Raw genomic sequence first — 16,350 nt, forward strand, 5'->3', positions numbered from 1 at the left:
TATTAAAAGAACAATTATTTTTCACTATCGGTTAGTTTTTTTTTATTTACAAAACTGTCGGATCAAAAAGCTTGCGATTTCGTGCAATTCTTATCCGAGATGTACGTTTACATTTTTATCTCGCACTTAAATTTCAAATAATTTAGAAATAATAATTGCTAAAACATTTAATAAAATTATCAAATAAGATGTATTTAAAAACACAAACACTGAAGTAAAGAGCAATCCATATTTAACACATAAGGTTTTAAGTTACAACTGTAAACGTCCTTTTCAGCAATAAACACGTTATTAAAAATGTAATGGTTTTGTTGAAAAACATCAGCTACTCTGTATCTCTGTATATGAGTTGGGATATTCAACTACACGAAATGTCTCTAATATGATGTTTCTAAGGTTACAGCCCATTTGCAGCGTTTTTAACGAATTCCATACTTTATTATTTAATTTTGTGATACAATAGAGCCTATTATTATTATTATTTTTAAGCAGAGTTTGGTGGAAATAAGAATTAGTTTTGTATTTTATATATATATATATATATATATATATATATATATATATATATATATAAAATACAGTAGTAGTAAAGTCTATTTTTATTGGTTTTTTTTTTATTTAATCTGTGAAATAGTTTCATTATTTCATAATGGTTATTTATAAGCAATGAAAATTGATCTCTAGTAATTTAAAATTATTTCCTATAAAACATATAGACTACAGAAAATTCTGCGCAAAACTAACTATTCTAACTAACTTAATCGAATTCATCTTGAAAACATAATTTTAATTCATGACATCTTTCTTTAGATGTTTCATATATTTTATTTACTTGCATGCATTTTATGAAGTTATATATCTCGGTCTAAAACTTAAATTATTTTAGAACCGATTATCAAATTTCTTCTATAAATATTTGTACTTATTGTTACATTGTTTTACTCAATTAATAAATATGTGTTCAACCGTAACTGTTTCTTAAGAACATTATTGGTCTACGCTAGGCGTCTACTATTGGGGCTAGGAGCCGGGATGATGGGTTCTCCAGCCAGTACGGGAGAGGTGATAAAACTTCATGTGAGGGGCATGCTGGATGCTGTGGCTTCAGTGGCAATTTATTTTAGAAGTATCCATCCAGTACATACCCAACGGATTTTTCCTTTAATCGGCTTCATTTCAGCCAATTCATCAACATAACTACTCAAGATAGGGTGTACCGAATCAGCAAAGTCCGCGCTTACCAGATTCAGAACGCGGACTTGCAAATTAGAAGGAAAGTTGTGGGACTTAATATATTTTGCGCGCAAGACATACACTGTAAGCAACAATAAGCCAACGAAAGACGACACCCAGATAGCCATATTTTATCCCATGGCAACTCAGCTCCTTCGCCATTCTTGCAGTATACTCGTACTTCACTCTTCTTCGACATTTTTGGAGACAACCTACCAATTTATACCCCGTTTTAAATAGTACAGGTATATGAACAAGTACGCAGCTAAATTATACTGGGTTGGGTGCGTCTTGACTTAACTGTGTATCGTACATTCAGAGTATGCTCTGGAGTGTCCATAATTATTTTTGGCTTCGTTATGTACAAGTCATACCAGTATACAACACTTGGTATAGAGAAAAGATAGCCACCTAGTTCAAAGTGGTAAACCTGTTTGTCTTCAATGCTGCCCCCACTATTGGATACCTGGTTGTGCCCAGGGTCATAATCGAGAACTCTACAAGCTCCGAGGTATTATGGGTGGATTAACCACTTTTGTTGGTCAATTTTGTGTGTTCATCATTGTGAAAACCTTCTTCAAATCAGTAATTACGTATGAAACTTTCCTGATTTACAGTAAACGTGTCCCTACTAGGTACTATCATCTTCTTCCTGTATCTTCCAAACACGCAGGGTCGCAACCTGCAAGAGATCGAGGACTATTTTAGTGAGCACGGAACAATTGATTGCATTTAACACATTGACTCTTTCAATTAACACATTGTTGCTTACATTGCAACTTTAGAGACAAACAACATTTTCGTAATTTTAGAGAACAGTGGGAGGTAGAACGGAGAATGTTTTCTGAAAAGGAATGGGTCTATGTCAACCAGTGACACTAAGAATCTGCATGAAAATTGTTGTTTTAAACCACTTTCTTCCTTTATTGTTCAGCAAATTATTGATTTAACAGACTTTGTTTCACTTCTTAAAGATATGATTCAAATCTAAAATCATAGCCACTGAATGGGTATACTTAGGCACTCTGGTATGCACGTAACACAAAACTCTATGTACAAAACACAGACAAACAAACAAGCGTTGCAAACGTGATTACTCGTCGACCCTCAGTCTCCAGTAGTCTCTGAGGGTCCTTATTGATGTTCTGCCCATCAATATGGGTCTATGTATTCTACACACCGAGCTTCTCATTGGTCAAACTATCTAATAATAAGCTTTGAAAATTGGTTTATGTATCAATACAAGTTTATATTGATGAACTACAATTACTTTAGGAATATCACTAGTACCACAAAATTTATTAGTCAAGAACATTAAAAGAATAGTGCTAGACACGGTACATGTAAAGCCAAACATTGAAATTTTCTGAAAGTTTTAGTATTTCAACACAAAAACCTTCCCGGTTGCATCATCTCCTTTCCTTGATTGACTGTTCGTTAAACAAGTTTCTAAGATATAATTAATATCTTAGGAACTAGAGCCTTTCAAACGACCATGGTGGCACTTAATTAATATAGCCGTCTTGCTTCCTCATGCATATGAGAGTAGTAGTATACATTACTACCAAGGAAATAACTTGCTAATGCAAGTAAAATTTCGGCTAAGCAAGCAATAACTTTTAGTGGACTGGATTATTTATCACACCTACGCTGATATCTTTAAAATAAAGATTAATGGGAAGGGTAATAATTTTTTACACCTTTAAATTAAGTTGTACGATTAAGTAATTTCTATTGTTTTTTGCAATGAGCCTGATCTGACAAATACCAGCGATCTGAGTTACATCTGATCCAAGCTACCATAACAGTTCTAATAAGAATTTTATTAAATGGTACTTAGTAAACAAGAGATATATTTGAACGCTGACTGGAAGCAACTAATAGTAAATTTGTTCAATCGTGAATGACCGGTACTTTATATACAACAGTCCATTAAATAAACCACTAAACGTGTGTTAATGTGAATATGTAGTCGATACAAATAAGACTATGCTTAAAATTGGTTTAGTTTAAAATCTGTTACGTTATCCGTATAGTTATGATAGGACAATACAGATTTTGCCATTGTTAACAATGATTTGTCTGGAGCTTTCAAGATTGGATATCACAGAACAAAAACTCAAAAACATTTGTGACAGGCAGAGTGTAGGGTACTGACGTACATGGCGACGCAGTACTTGCACTACAGCGGCCACCTCTACCCACAGCGCGGCGTTTTTCCTGCTTAACCATTTACCGGACTGGATTTTAGCATGTGCCTGCATTTCTGTGGATACCGTTTTCCACGCTCTAGAGCGTCTCGTTAGGAGTTACCTATATTTGATCCACACATATTTTAAGTTAGTAACACAGCTCTTAGAATTTATAAATGATTGTCTTGTTACAAATGATGTAATGTTACTAATTAACGGTTTAACTGGGCATGCTCATTCTTTAAATAAAAAAAAGTAATAAAGCTTTTATGAATTTGAATTAGATGACATAATTTTAAAACTGATAATAGAAGCGCCAACAAATTAATAAAAAATGTTGTATTGAGAAAGGGTGTTGGTTTGAAAGAAGTTCAAGTAAGCTTTCCTGTGGCCAGTTTTATACTTTTAAGTAGTATAAAGATCTTGAAACTGTTTATTTGGCTAAATTGGTTTGTTAATTAAAACTATCTGACTATTTTGTGATACATAAAAGTATTTAACCTAGCTTGTTTATCCCTCCCTACAGTAATTGTTCTTTTTTTGGAACAGAACTTTACAAGCTCCGAGGTATTATGGGTGGATTAACCACTTTTGTTGGTCAATTTTGTGTGTTCATCATTGTGAAAACCTTCTTCAAATCAGTAATTACGTATGAAACTTTCCTGATTTACAGTAACGTGTCCCTACTAGGTACTATCATCTTCTTCCTGTACCTTCCAAAAACGCAGGGTCGCAACCTGCAAGAGATCGAGGACTATTTTAGTGAGCACGGAACAATTGATTGCATTTAACACATTGACTCTTTCAATTAACACATTGTTGCTTATATGCAACTTTAGAGACAAATATTTTCGTAACTTTAGAGAACAGTGGGAGGTAGAACGGAGAATTTTCTAAAAAGGAATGGGTCTATGTCAACCAGTGACACTAAGAATCTGCATGAAAATTGTTGTTTAAACCACTTTTTTCCTTATTGTTCAGCCAATTATTGATTTAACAGACTTTGTTTCACTTCTTAAAGATATGTTATAATGGTATGATTCGAATCTAAAATCATAGCCACTGAATGGGTATACTTAGGCACTCTGGTATGCACGTAACACAAACTCTATGTACAAACACAGACAAACAAACAAGCGTTGCAAACGTGATTACTCGTCGACCCTCAGTCTCCAGTAGTCTCTGAGGGCCCTTATTGATGTTCTGCCCATCAATATGGGTCTATGTATTCTACACAGCTTCTCATTGGTCAAACTATCTAATAATAAGCTTTGAATATTGGGTTTATGTATCAATACAAGTTTATATTGATGAACTACAATTACTTTCGGAATATCACTATCCACAAAATTTATTAGTCAAGAACTTAAAAGAATAGTGCTAGACACGGTACATTTAATGCCAACATTGAAATTTTCTGAGTTTTAGTATTTCAACTCCAAACCTTCCCGGTTGCGTCATCTCCTTTCCTTGATTGACTGTTCGTAAAACAAGTTTCTAAGATATAATTAATATCTTGGGAACTAGAGCCTTCAAACGACCATGGTGGCACTTAATTAATATAGCCGACTTGCTTCCTCATGCATATGAGAGTAGTAGTATACATTACTACCAAGGAAATAACTTTGCTAATACAAGTACAATTTCGGCTAAGCAAGCAATAACTTTTAGTGGACTGGATTATTTATCACACCTACGCTGAATATCTTTAAAATAAAGATTAATGGGAAGGGTAATAATTTTTTACACCATTAAGTTAAGTTGTACGATTAAGTAATTCTATTGTTTTTTGCAATGAGCCTGATCTGACAAATACCAAGCTGATCTGAGTTACATCTGATACCAAGCTACCATAACAGTTCTAATAAGAATTTTATTAAATGGTACTTAGTAAACAAGAGATATATTTGAACGCTGACTGGAAGCAACTAAGGGATAGTAAATTTGTTCATTCTATAGTGAATGACGGTACTTAATATAAACCAGTCATTAAATAAACCACTAAACGTGTTAATGTGAATATGTAGTCGAAACAAAACTATGCTTAAAATTGGTTTAGTTTAAAATCTGTTACGCTATCCGTATAGTTATGATAGGACAATACAGATTTTGCCATTGTTAACAATGATTTGTCTGGGAGGCTTTCAAGATTGGATATCACTGAACAAAACTCAAAAACATTTAAATTGTGAAGCCATTATTGGGGACTCGACAGGTTGGTCTTGAACTTGTATCGTTGTGGGTCCCTATGTAAGAATACGGGTTCAAAATATTTGAAAAATTAAAATAAAATGTCCCTCCTAATAATGGGAGAAAGTATTGACAAAATATATTTTACAGATACGGACAGACAGCTGATCATCTAGTCGTCGACTGCAATAGCTGACTACAATTTCTTTTGATTGAAACTCTTACAATTTCTTGATTGCTCTGTATGGGGTCAATCAGTAGCGTCGGTAATGATGCAATGAAGACTGGGAAGGAGTGGTATTTAATGCTCCGGTTCGCGATTTTGTGGCATTTTCCCAGTATTTGGGCGTATTGTTTTGTTTTATTTCCATTTTTGTCAAATAACCTTTAACTAATGATGTGTACGGGTCAAATAATTGTAACTAACCTAGCAAAGTAACCGTGCAGTTACAGTGACAGGCAGAGTGTAGGAGTACTGACGTCCATGGCGAAGCAGTACTTGCACTACAGCGGCAACATCTACCCACAGCGCGGCGTTTTTCCTGCTTAACCATTTACCGGACTGGATTTTAGCATGTGCCTGCATTTCTGTGGATACCGTTTCCACGCTCTAGAGCATCTCGTTAGGAGTTACCTATATTGAACCACACATATTTTAAGTTAGAATTTTTAAGTTAGTACAGCTCTTAGAATTTATAAATGATTGTCTTGTTACAAATGATGTAATGTTACTAATTAACGGTTAACTGGGCATAGCTCATTTTTTAAATAAAAAAGTAATAAAGCTTTTATGAATTTGAATTAGAATGACATAATTTTAAAACTGATAATAGAAGCGCAACAAATTAATAAAAAATGTTGTATTGAGAAAGGGTGTTGGTTGAAAGAAGTTCAAGTAAGCTTTCCTGTGGCCAGTTATACTTTTAAGTAGTATAAAGATCTTGAACTGTTTATTTGGCTAATTGGTTTGTTAATTAAAACTATCTGACTATTTTGTGATACATAAAAGTATTTAACCTAGCTTGTTTGGAAATCCCTCGGTACAGTATTGTTCTTTTTTTGGAACACATAAACAATAATGAATGTCCGGAATCCCATTATCCTTTAAAAAGACACCATCTTAATTTTTCTACAGTTAGGTAATCTTTAACTGCATATAATCGACTCCCAACGGTTTAGTTATACGAACATTACTTGTACGAAAATATATACTTTGAAACCAATCATGTTTAACCTGTTTAATATCTCTAACGTAATTAGGGCTATACAGTCTAATGGACAAAATAATAATTCTAACAAAACTATTAATTTTTTCTTGCAAATATTATAATGGTAATAAAATTTATTTTTTTCTTTACTAGAATTCGTATTGTCCATTAAAGTGTTATAAACAGTTAATTTCTATTACAATGTTACTTGAAATAATTGCAGGTTAAAGCTTATTTTCTTTTAGTTGTTGCAGCTTAAAAAAATGATGACGTTATCCGAAGTACGTAATTGAGATTAATCTTTACCTTCTTATATGGAAAACGCTATGAAGCTTAAAACTATGATTTAAGTAATCCTCCACTGTCATATGGAATTGCATCGTCAGATTTAAGAGCATCATGAATAACTGAGAACCGGGTCATCAATAATACAACAGCCGACTGAAATCCATCTGTCACTTGTTCACTAAGAGCTTGAAATTTCAAGTTTGTAGTCTTGCATAATTTATCACTTATCGATGAAATAATAAATTAGCATAATGCAACTCACTTTCAACTTTGCACTATCTGATTATGAAGAGCCTTTAGTAAATAAGGTACATTAAAATTTGATATGGAAAAGTAGAGTTAACCTCAGAATATATTATAATTCTTGTAGGCTGTTTACCATTGTTAGTACATGTATAAGTGAACATGTAAAACGCAAGATATGTTGAGTAAGGAAGTGGGTGAGCTGTGAGCCACCCTTACACTATTCAGTAATACCAATCAATGGCCTACATATAGAGATTCATATTAGCTTTTTACTCTACAGGTGACCACGTTCAACAGTTACCTAGCATACATACTAACTGTAGTTAGATTTAGTCATCAGAAACTGAAAAAGAGAGATTTTGATAAACGCTAGGCAAGTTGTAAAATGTTCACAACTATTGATAATCTTAATTCTACATCGTCAAAATACCGCCCATTGTACTGAATCAGGCTAGAAACATCCTAGCCACAAACAAAACAGTCGTCATTTTTATTTTACGATCTTTCCAGAGTGATTCTTAATACCTCAACTCTGTTTTACAACTTATATGAGCCATTTTTCAATAGTAACAGCCCAGATAATTCTCACTGTTCACTGTAATTCCTGTAATACTTGTCCAAAGTCAAATTATAATTGAAATTCGAAAGATCCAGAATTACAGAAACACAGATTTTTGTGGTTCGTTGATTTAGTACGTACGTGTAAAGAATAGATCAAAGAAAATTTCTCGTTTTATTAAGTTCACAAATTATGTAAGGAGAAAAGAATCTAACTATGGCATCACGAGGTTCAGGGTAACGCAGCGGAAATGTCCACCTGTTTTTGTTCCAGCTAAATTATTTATCTCGTTATGAATGGACCCTTGACTACATCAATACTTCTTAACGCTATATTTGCTATGAATTGATTACTCAACATCATTTTGTAGGACTGAAAGTTAAGTATAGACTGTATTTTTATGATAATAACCATTTTAAAACCGTTTTAAATGGGAGTCTTTATGTATTAGTTATTTTACTTCTATTTTAAATTTTGAAAAAAACTAATACAACTACGTTATTTTTCATCACAATTTATTATACTTGGTTAAAACCATCTTTTTTAGGTATCAAAAAAAGTTGAACGATTGCATAAAATCATTAAATATAAATAATATATATAAAAAGGAAACACGCGAGTTTAAAACTCTTAGGTGGTAAAGAAGTTCGGTAAACTTACTAAATATTGCTTTTATGATATTTATTTCATTGATTTATTTTTATTTCCAAATTACAGAACTCATCACCTTTGCTATTGCGAATAACGTATGAGAATGCTAACATTTTTCACTATATAGTATATATATATAAATTGTCCGATCATTTTTAAACTTTAGAATTGGTTGTAACAATTTGGTCATACTTAAAAAGTAACAAATGAATTGATAAATTGCATCTTATGATGTAAATTATACTTCAATAATTATTATATAATTTCTTTGAGTACTGCTACATTATAACAGTTCCATCTTAACTATATGATAACAGTTAATACCACATCATGATTTATGAAATAGCCTATATAACACCCACAATGAAAATGTGAGTATTATTTTCAATGTATTTTATTGAGCGTACTATTAAAATTATGTTTCTGAAACATCAGGTTGTGTGCTCTGGGTAGTACCTTATCAATTGTTACTGTCACTTACTACACAAAGAGTCTGGCAGCGTCCATACCACAATGAAAATGTGAGTATTATTTTCAATGTAGGTTATTGAGCGTACTATTTAAATTATGTTTCTGAAACATCAGGTTGTGTGCTCTGGGTAGTACCTTATCAATTGTTACTGTCACTTACTACACAAAGAGTCTGGCAGCGTCCATATCACAATGAAAATGTGAGTATTATTTTCAATGTAGGTTATTGAGCGTACTATTTAAATTATTTTTCTGAAACATCAGGTCGTGTGCTCTGGGTAGTACCTTAGCAATTGTTACTGTCACTTACTACACAAAGAGTCTGGCAGCGTCCATATCACAATGAAAATGTGAGTATTATTTTCAAAGTAGGTTATTGAGCGTACTATTAAAATTATGTTTCTGAAACATCAGTTTGTGTGACATAGAATAAGAATGCCCAGTATGCTCGCAATGTTTTTAATACTTAGTGAAAGATAACAGATGGATCTCAGACGGCTGTTGTATTATTGATGACAGATTGTACCGTGGTAATAAATTATTCATGAAGCTCTAAGTACGTCGATACAAACCTGCCTATCTAGATAAGAAGTACAAGGGTTCAATGTTAAGTACCTAAATGTAGAACAGATTTGAATTTTAATGAGACATACCAACGTATCCAAATGACCTTACACGCCTGTCAACATTCCATTCAACATTGAAATAAATAAATGCCAAGTTATATTTCTAATGTTTTTCAATTCTTAAATACATTTCTATTGAATGCTACACAGGATAATTTCAGTACATACATCTAAACGTTAAGAGAAGCATTTTTCCTTTTAAAAGTATTATAATTATTGCTAAAAAAAACTGGAAAATTTATGATGGTAACAAAATTAAACCGATCATACTATCCCTACTGATTCTTCTTTGTTAAACCTACAACCACACTTACCTTAAAGTTTTACATAAATACAGTCTCTATGAGATTGAGTGCTAAACATGTTTTCTCTTCTATGGTATTTTTTTCATCAAAGTTGATTTAAAAATCAATATACTATGTTTCTATGATCTCCAAATTTAAACATCAATCAAATTTACCTTTGGGGTAATGGATAATACCAGACATTGTATTAATGCAGTATTTCATATGTTATATAATTGATCTAGTTTTGGAAACTTGTAAGCTAGTGATCTCTCTTTTTATTCAACCATCACTATTGGATTGAAAATTAACTTTAACCGTAAACCTATTATAGCACCCTAGTACTATAACAATAATAGTTTAACAGTTAATAGTGTAGTTAGCGTAGTGTAGCCATATGGACGCAGTAGTATGCACAGTCTTGCACATAATTGCGGTTTCCAAATGCAATAAACCCTAAAATAAAAGTAATTTTACTTTTCTTTATACACATAAAAACTTAAAAAACTCATACAGGAAGACAGACGTTGAAAAAAAGAGATAGATCATTAAACGCATTTAGTTTTTAACTTCTCTTGGTTCATGGAACATTAATTAAAGATTGTGTTTAGAATTTAATTACACCTTGTATACAATATATAAATAGTGATAACTCAACAAAATTAATAAACGCAGTGAGTTTTTCAAATGAATAATAATATTTCTAAAAAATATATCCTAACTTCTTGTTTGGTGACGGTATTGTCAAAGAATGCAACAGATTTATCAAAGAATCTAGTTTGATTACAGGGCTATTATTTTCAACTGGAACATACTTGGGAGGAAGTAGAGGCAAAAGAAAATAAAAAACCTTAAAATGGAAAGAGCGGAGTGTTTGCTCTCCAAACACGGATCCCGCACCAGCCTGGATTTCTCGTCTGAAAGATCTTTCTCTCACTAATTTCCACACCAAATTAGTGCAACGAACACAACTGTGTCTTGAACCATAGGGTTTTTTTAAATACATACAGCTAAATACATCTTGCTAGCACATATCAGCATGCGTAATACGTATTCATATGATTTGACTAAAACAAAAACTCTTATCGAGGTAAGGTAATATGGAAGCTTCATTACCTTCTAATAAAGCGTTAAATTTTATCTTACATATTAGTATATCATGAGGAAACTGATTAGGGTGAGTAATACTTGGATATAAATATAAATTTTTTTGTAATTTATTAAATTTAATTTAAATTAAAATATATAAGTTCTCTCAAAGTAGGTGTCACATATTGTACCATTCTACAAGATTATTATACCTGATGACCGAACAACAGAGTTATGCTAAATATAGAGTTGAGGCAGAAAGCCACAACACGCAAAAGCCGTTGTACCGAATGAAAGTTTAATCATGTGGTGGTGAGACACGTCATGCAAGCTGTCAATCATTCAACAATAAACAGCTTCATCATTCACCGCCAGATCAGAAGCACGAGTACTTTAAATATTAGGTGTGTAGACTGTTCTGTCCAGAGTCTGATATTTTCTCTATCCGAGGCCTGCAGTGGATAATATATCTTCCAATTTTAGCCTTTAATCGGAATTCTCTCATATTCTAAATTATTGAAATCTTCACTCCTATAATTGTCACCTTCTTTCTGTCCCATACTTACCTACAGTTCTGTGAATTGTAAGAGTTTAAAATTTGTTATTTAGAATAAATTTTATAAATTTGATACATATTACTAATTATTATCATATCACTAAGGCTATATATTCCTTTTAGGATTGGAAAGAGTGATAATGAGATAAGCGGAATAATTTAAGTACAATACCAATGACGATCTGCCAAAAAATAAGTTATTTCCAAACTAATAAATGTGTATAAAACGACTGCTGTGGTCCTGAATGTACTATTGGGTAAAATAGTAAATATTTAAAGTATTGAACCAATAAATTCCCCAGTTAGCGAGCAAAAGCCAACACATGTATTGGATTCTTGTACGTGTCGCTCATCAGCAACACCTATAAACGTAGAATCTCTGATATATCCTCCCTAGCATATCACTAAATGTTATGCTGCATATAAATTTTATCTATTTACCAATGGGAGATGTTTGGTGGCTCCATTTTAGACTCTCTCCTCTATTGTTTTAAACAGACAAGAAATTTCGATTTACGTTATCTTTAAACATTTTTGCGTTGGAATTATTCCAAATTCATTATTATGATCTATTAGATGGCTTTATTAAAATCCTAACGTTCTCAGTTCGTCGCTCTTCAGAACTTCTGTTAATTCGTAAAAAATGACCCCAGACACTTGGAACATATTATGTAGTTTCATCGTGGTCAAAGGGTCAAACAATTGTGTGGTCGTCCAACTGCCTGTCTGTGTATCGTCTGTGCAACAACACTCGTTAGAAAGGTCCTAGAGAATTAAAACCTAGTATATAGGTTCCGCTTGGTTCGATGAACCTTAGGGATTTCGTGATCAAAAGGTTCTGGTGTAATTCATCTGTAGTCTGTCTGGCCGTATTTGCCCTAAATCTTCCATTACGTCCTGTCGGTTACTTCGATATTCTGGTGCACAAGTTAAAAAAAAAATAATTTATGGGCATTCCAGAAATTGCTAATAAAATCAGACCTTTGCCAGGTCTTGAAACTGTAAGTACTTCACAATTATCATTCTTGTTAGATCATATCGTCTTCATCCCGTATGGTTTATTTGGCTGCAGCCGTAAATAACCTAGTCTTCCAACTCAAGCAGATAAAAGTTCACAGACCCATGATCACCAAGAGCTCCAGACTCTATGGTGACCAGATCACACACGATGTGTTTGTGTGACAATGTAGGAGGTGGCAATATTGGCACAGTCGTAGATTATGTGATCATCACCGTTCAACATTTTAACTATAAGACAATAACATTTAGCATTATTTAACCGTCAGTCGTACACAGACTAACACAGTACAATTTATACAGGATAAAGCCACGTCACCAAGTAACACACAGCATCTTGAAGGAACCACCATTAGTTTGGTAATATCTTTCAATCACGTAAATGATACTGTGTAGTTCTTAGAGATCAGCTCAACACTGATCATTAAACCTTACATTCGTTATGTCACTCATCTTCGAGCAGGAATGTGTCGATCTTCAGGGAATAAAGAAATACTATTGTTATCAGATAAAACTTTTTTACCAGCCATAACTCACGTCCACGCTACATAACATATTTTTTGTTATTGTTATATTACAATGCGCTGTAAATCTAAAGAGAGAGCTTTAAGAATAAACCTGAAATTTGTTTGTACTGAAGTATATTCTAAATTAGCGCAATAAGGTAAAATCTTGTTTTCATTAGCTTAAAATAGTCACGAATAAACCATCCAATACATTGGAAATACTATTTAAACACTGTTATAAACCTACCTTAATAAACAAAGCTATGAAGCTGGTGAAGTTTAACTAACAATGGCCATAAAGTAATCGAACCAGGTTGGCTCCCTTGATATTGTGTACGAGATTCTTCTGTAACTTGTAGAAAAAAAAGAGGAGGCACACTCTTCCACTTCTACTCGAAGCTGAAGTAAATGCGTTTCGACCAAAGTATTTATTTTTAAGCATAAGTATGGACATTTTTTTAACCATGGTAAAATCAAAATCAATTATAGCAGCACATATCTTTTTGTGCTCTTGGTCAGTGTAGCAATAAAACTCAACTGTGGAACCGAAAATAAATTAGACTAGGGGTTAATTTAAACTGCCGGAACTGACACATTTTGACTGCTTTAAATTTTCAGTCGTACCTAAATATACGTATTTTATTCATTGAGACAAAAAACTCTAACTATGGCATATTAAATGTAATAACATCAATGTATTTCTAATGCCCACAGATGTACATAGTATTATTAAAATAGTTACTTTTTATATCCAGGAAGTTTATATGAAAGGTCTATTAAGTTTAATTTAGAAGCATTTTACTCGACCTGTATATTGTATCAAAAACTTGTATGTTAAACACGTATGTCTTAAAATAAACCAAAAACTACGAGCAATTTTGTTTACATATTTACAGCTTTATGAAAGAACATGAAAAGGTATATTACTAGTGTTTTATAGTTCTTATCCAAGAATGTTGTAAAAAACTATACCTACTTATAAGACGCAAACGATCTCTGAAAGCAACTATATATACTATTAATTAAGTTAAATATTTGATCTACTACAAGGATATGTTGGTTTAGTCGTTAATTAATTATTTATGGAGTTCCATGCAACCCTTGCTAATTTATGGTGTCCTATCTCAGGGACCTGGCGTATATCACTCGAATGCTTATCAGTTTCTAGTACATTAGCTCCCGGTTCTTGTGCCTACCAAACAACCTCTTCCAAACTACTAGTACAAACTACTGACTAGCCACCCCACAAGGAATTATTGCTAATTTAGGTGAAACTAGGATTTTCCTAATAAATAGCAACTTCTTTTATAATTGTTCAGACATAAAAATGAATTAATCAATAAAATAGCGTTTCTAGAATTTTTTATCGGACACATACATTTATTTCGGTTTGTACTCGTTTTATGGACAGCCGGTGTAACGGGTTATGAAACTGTTACGATGATAATATTTAAAACTATATTATTATATAAATTTATGTTACTTCTATGTGTTATAAATTGGAATGATTTTTAGAAAAGTTAAATTAAGATACGATAAGGAATGTCTATATGGTTAAATTGACGAAAACTTTCTTGAAAGGAAAACAGAGTTTTTTCACGACTGCCAAAGTTTATGTTAAAAAAGAACGATGCTTTCGAGAATTAGGATGTACCCGATTATTCTTCATGTGTATAAAACCCAAGCATGCAAATATTAAGCATGTAGAAAAAGCTAACACACTTTCTCCTTTACCTAAAGGGCACTTATTAACCGTTCAGAAATCATCCGGTTGTCCTATCCTACCCCGTATGGCCACAAATAATGAATTACAGTTATAAAAAGAAATGAAATAACCTAATGTACCAACTTTGTATAGGTTGATCAAGATCTTATAAAAAAATTTAAACATTAAATATCACTTTTATATCCGATTTTAAAATTTATCAAACATAACTGCGCATATTATAAACGCAATTTACAATTTCAATAAATTCCCCTTATACAGCAAAAACTTGGATTGTATTATAACCCGTTTTAAAATAGTAGTACAATACTACAAGTTTATTAATGTATTCCATAAAAAATTAAGTTTATAACTTATTATAAAAAATATACATAACATTAAAAATATTATTCAAATCAAAATTAATTCTTTACTGATACAATATTAAAGTATTTATATGCATTTATAAATAAAAAACTCACCATATAGGCTATGAGTATGAGTATATGAGCTCTCAGCATTAATGGTTTGAAAGCTTTTAATATCTTGAATATTTTATATATCTTATAATCTTGAAACTCCAATAATATCTTTCTTGAATAGGAAAATCAACAAAATTTTAAAATCTCTATAACGTACGTGGAATGCTTCAGAAATTAAAAAGTCTCCTAAACTTGAAGTAACATATTATACTTTATACGAAAATACAATGCTGTTATAAAAACTAAATTGAAATTACCGTAGTATTTCTACCGTTTATCCACTATCGTAATTTGTTATAGATTAGTTTGAATTAGTACTTTAATATGAAAATATTGTCTCGATATCACTAGCTTAATTATGTGATTACAAAATTATTTTTGCTTAGAACAACATAAGAGCTTTCACCCCTGAATCCAAGAATAAAAAATAAATATTTACAAATATTAAATATTTATATAAAGTCCATACTGCTGTTGACATATTCAATCGTTTTTCCAATTTACATTTATAGTTGATGTTAGGGATATATTCTAGGTTTAGCAATATCTAGTTATGGCAATGTACCCTTTGGCGTAAAATATTGAACTCGACGTATGGCAACGGTGTTCAAACATTAAGTCAGATTAATTTCTTTGCTTAGTTTTTATTTTATGGAATGTGTTACCTTTTACACATATTACGTCTTGCATTAAAAAAATCAAAACTTTACAAACAATAATATTAATATTTTCGGCTATTCTTAAGATTTCACTCGAAAAGGAAGGATTTCATTCTACTACAATAACTATAATAATAATAATATGTGTTCAAAATAATCGTATATTATGTACGCAAAAGTTGTTGCACAGAAGTCTCAGCTGGATATCCAAACACTAAAGATTGTGTGTTTATTTTGTGTAAATTTCATTGACAATAACGTCCTAAGTAAGATAAATAGAAGTATTAGACACATTTAGCTTAAAATACGTAATTTTAAGAAATTGTACCTTATTAAGATTTTTTAATATTATAGTTTGAGCAAACTTGTTAAACAAAGACATTAACTG

This window comes from Homalodisca vitripennis, chromosome 1, assembly GCF_021130785.1.
Source record: "Homalodisca vitripennis isolate AUS2020 chromosome 1, UT_GWSS_2.1, whole genome shotgun sequence".
NCBI lineage: Eukaryota > Metazoa > Arthropoda > Insecta > Hemiptera > Cicadellidae > Homalodisca > Homalodisca vitripennis.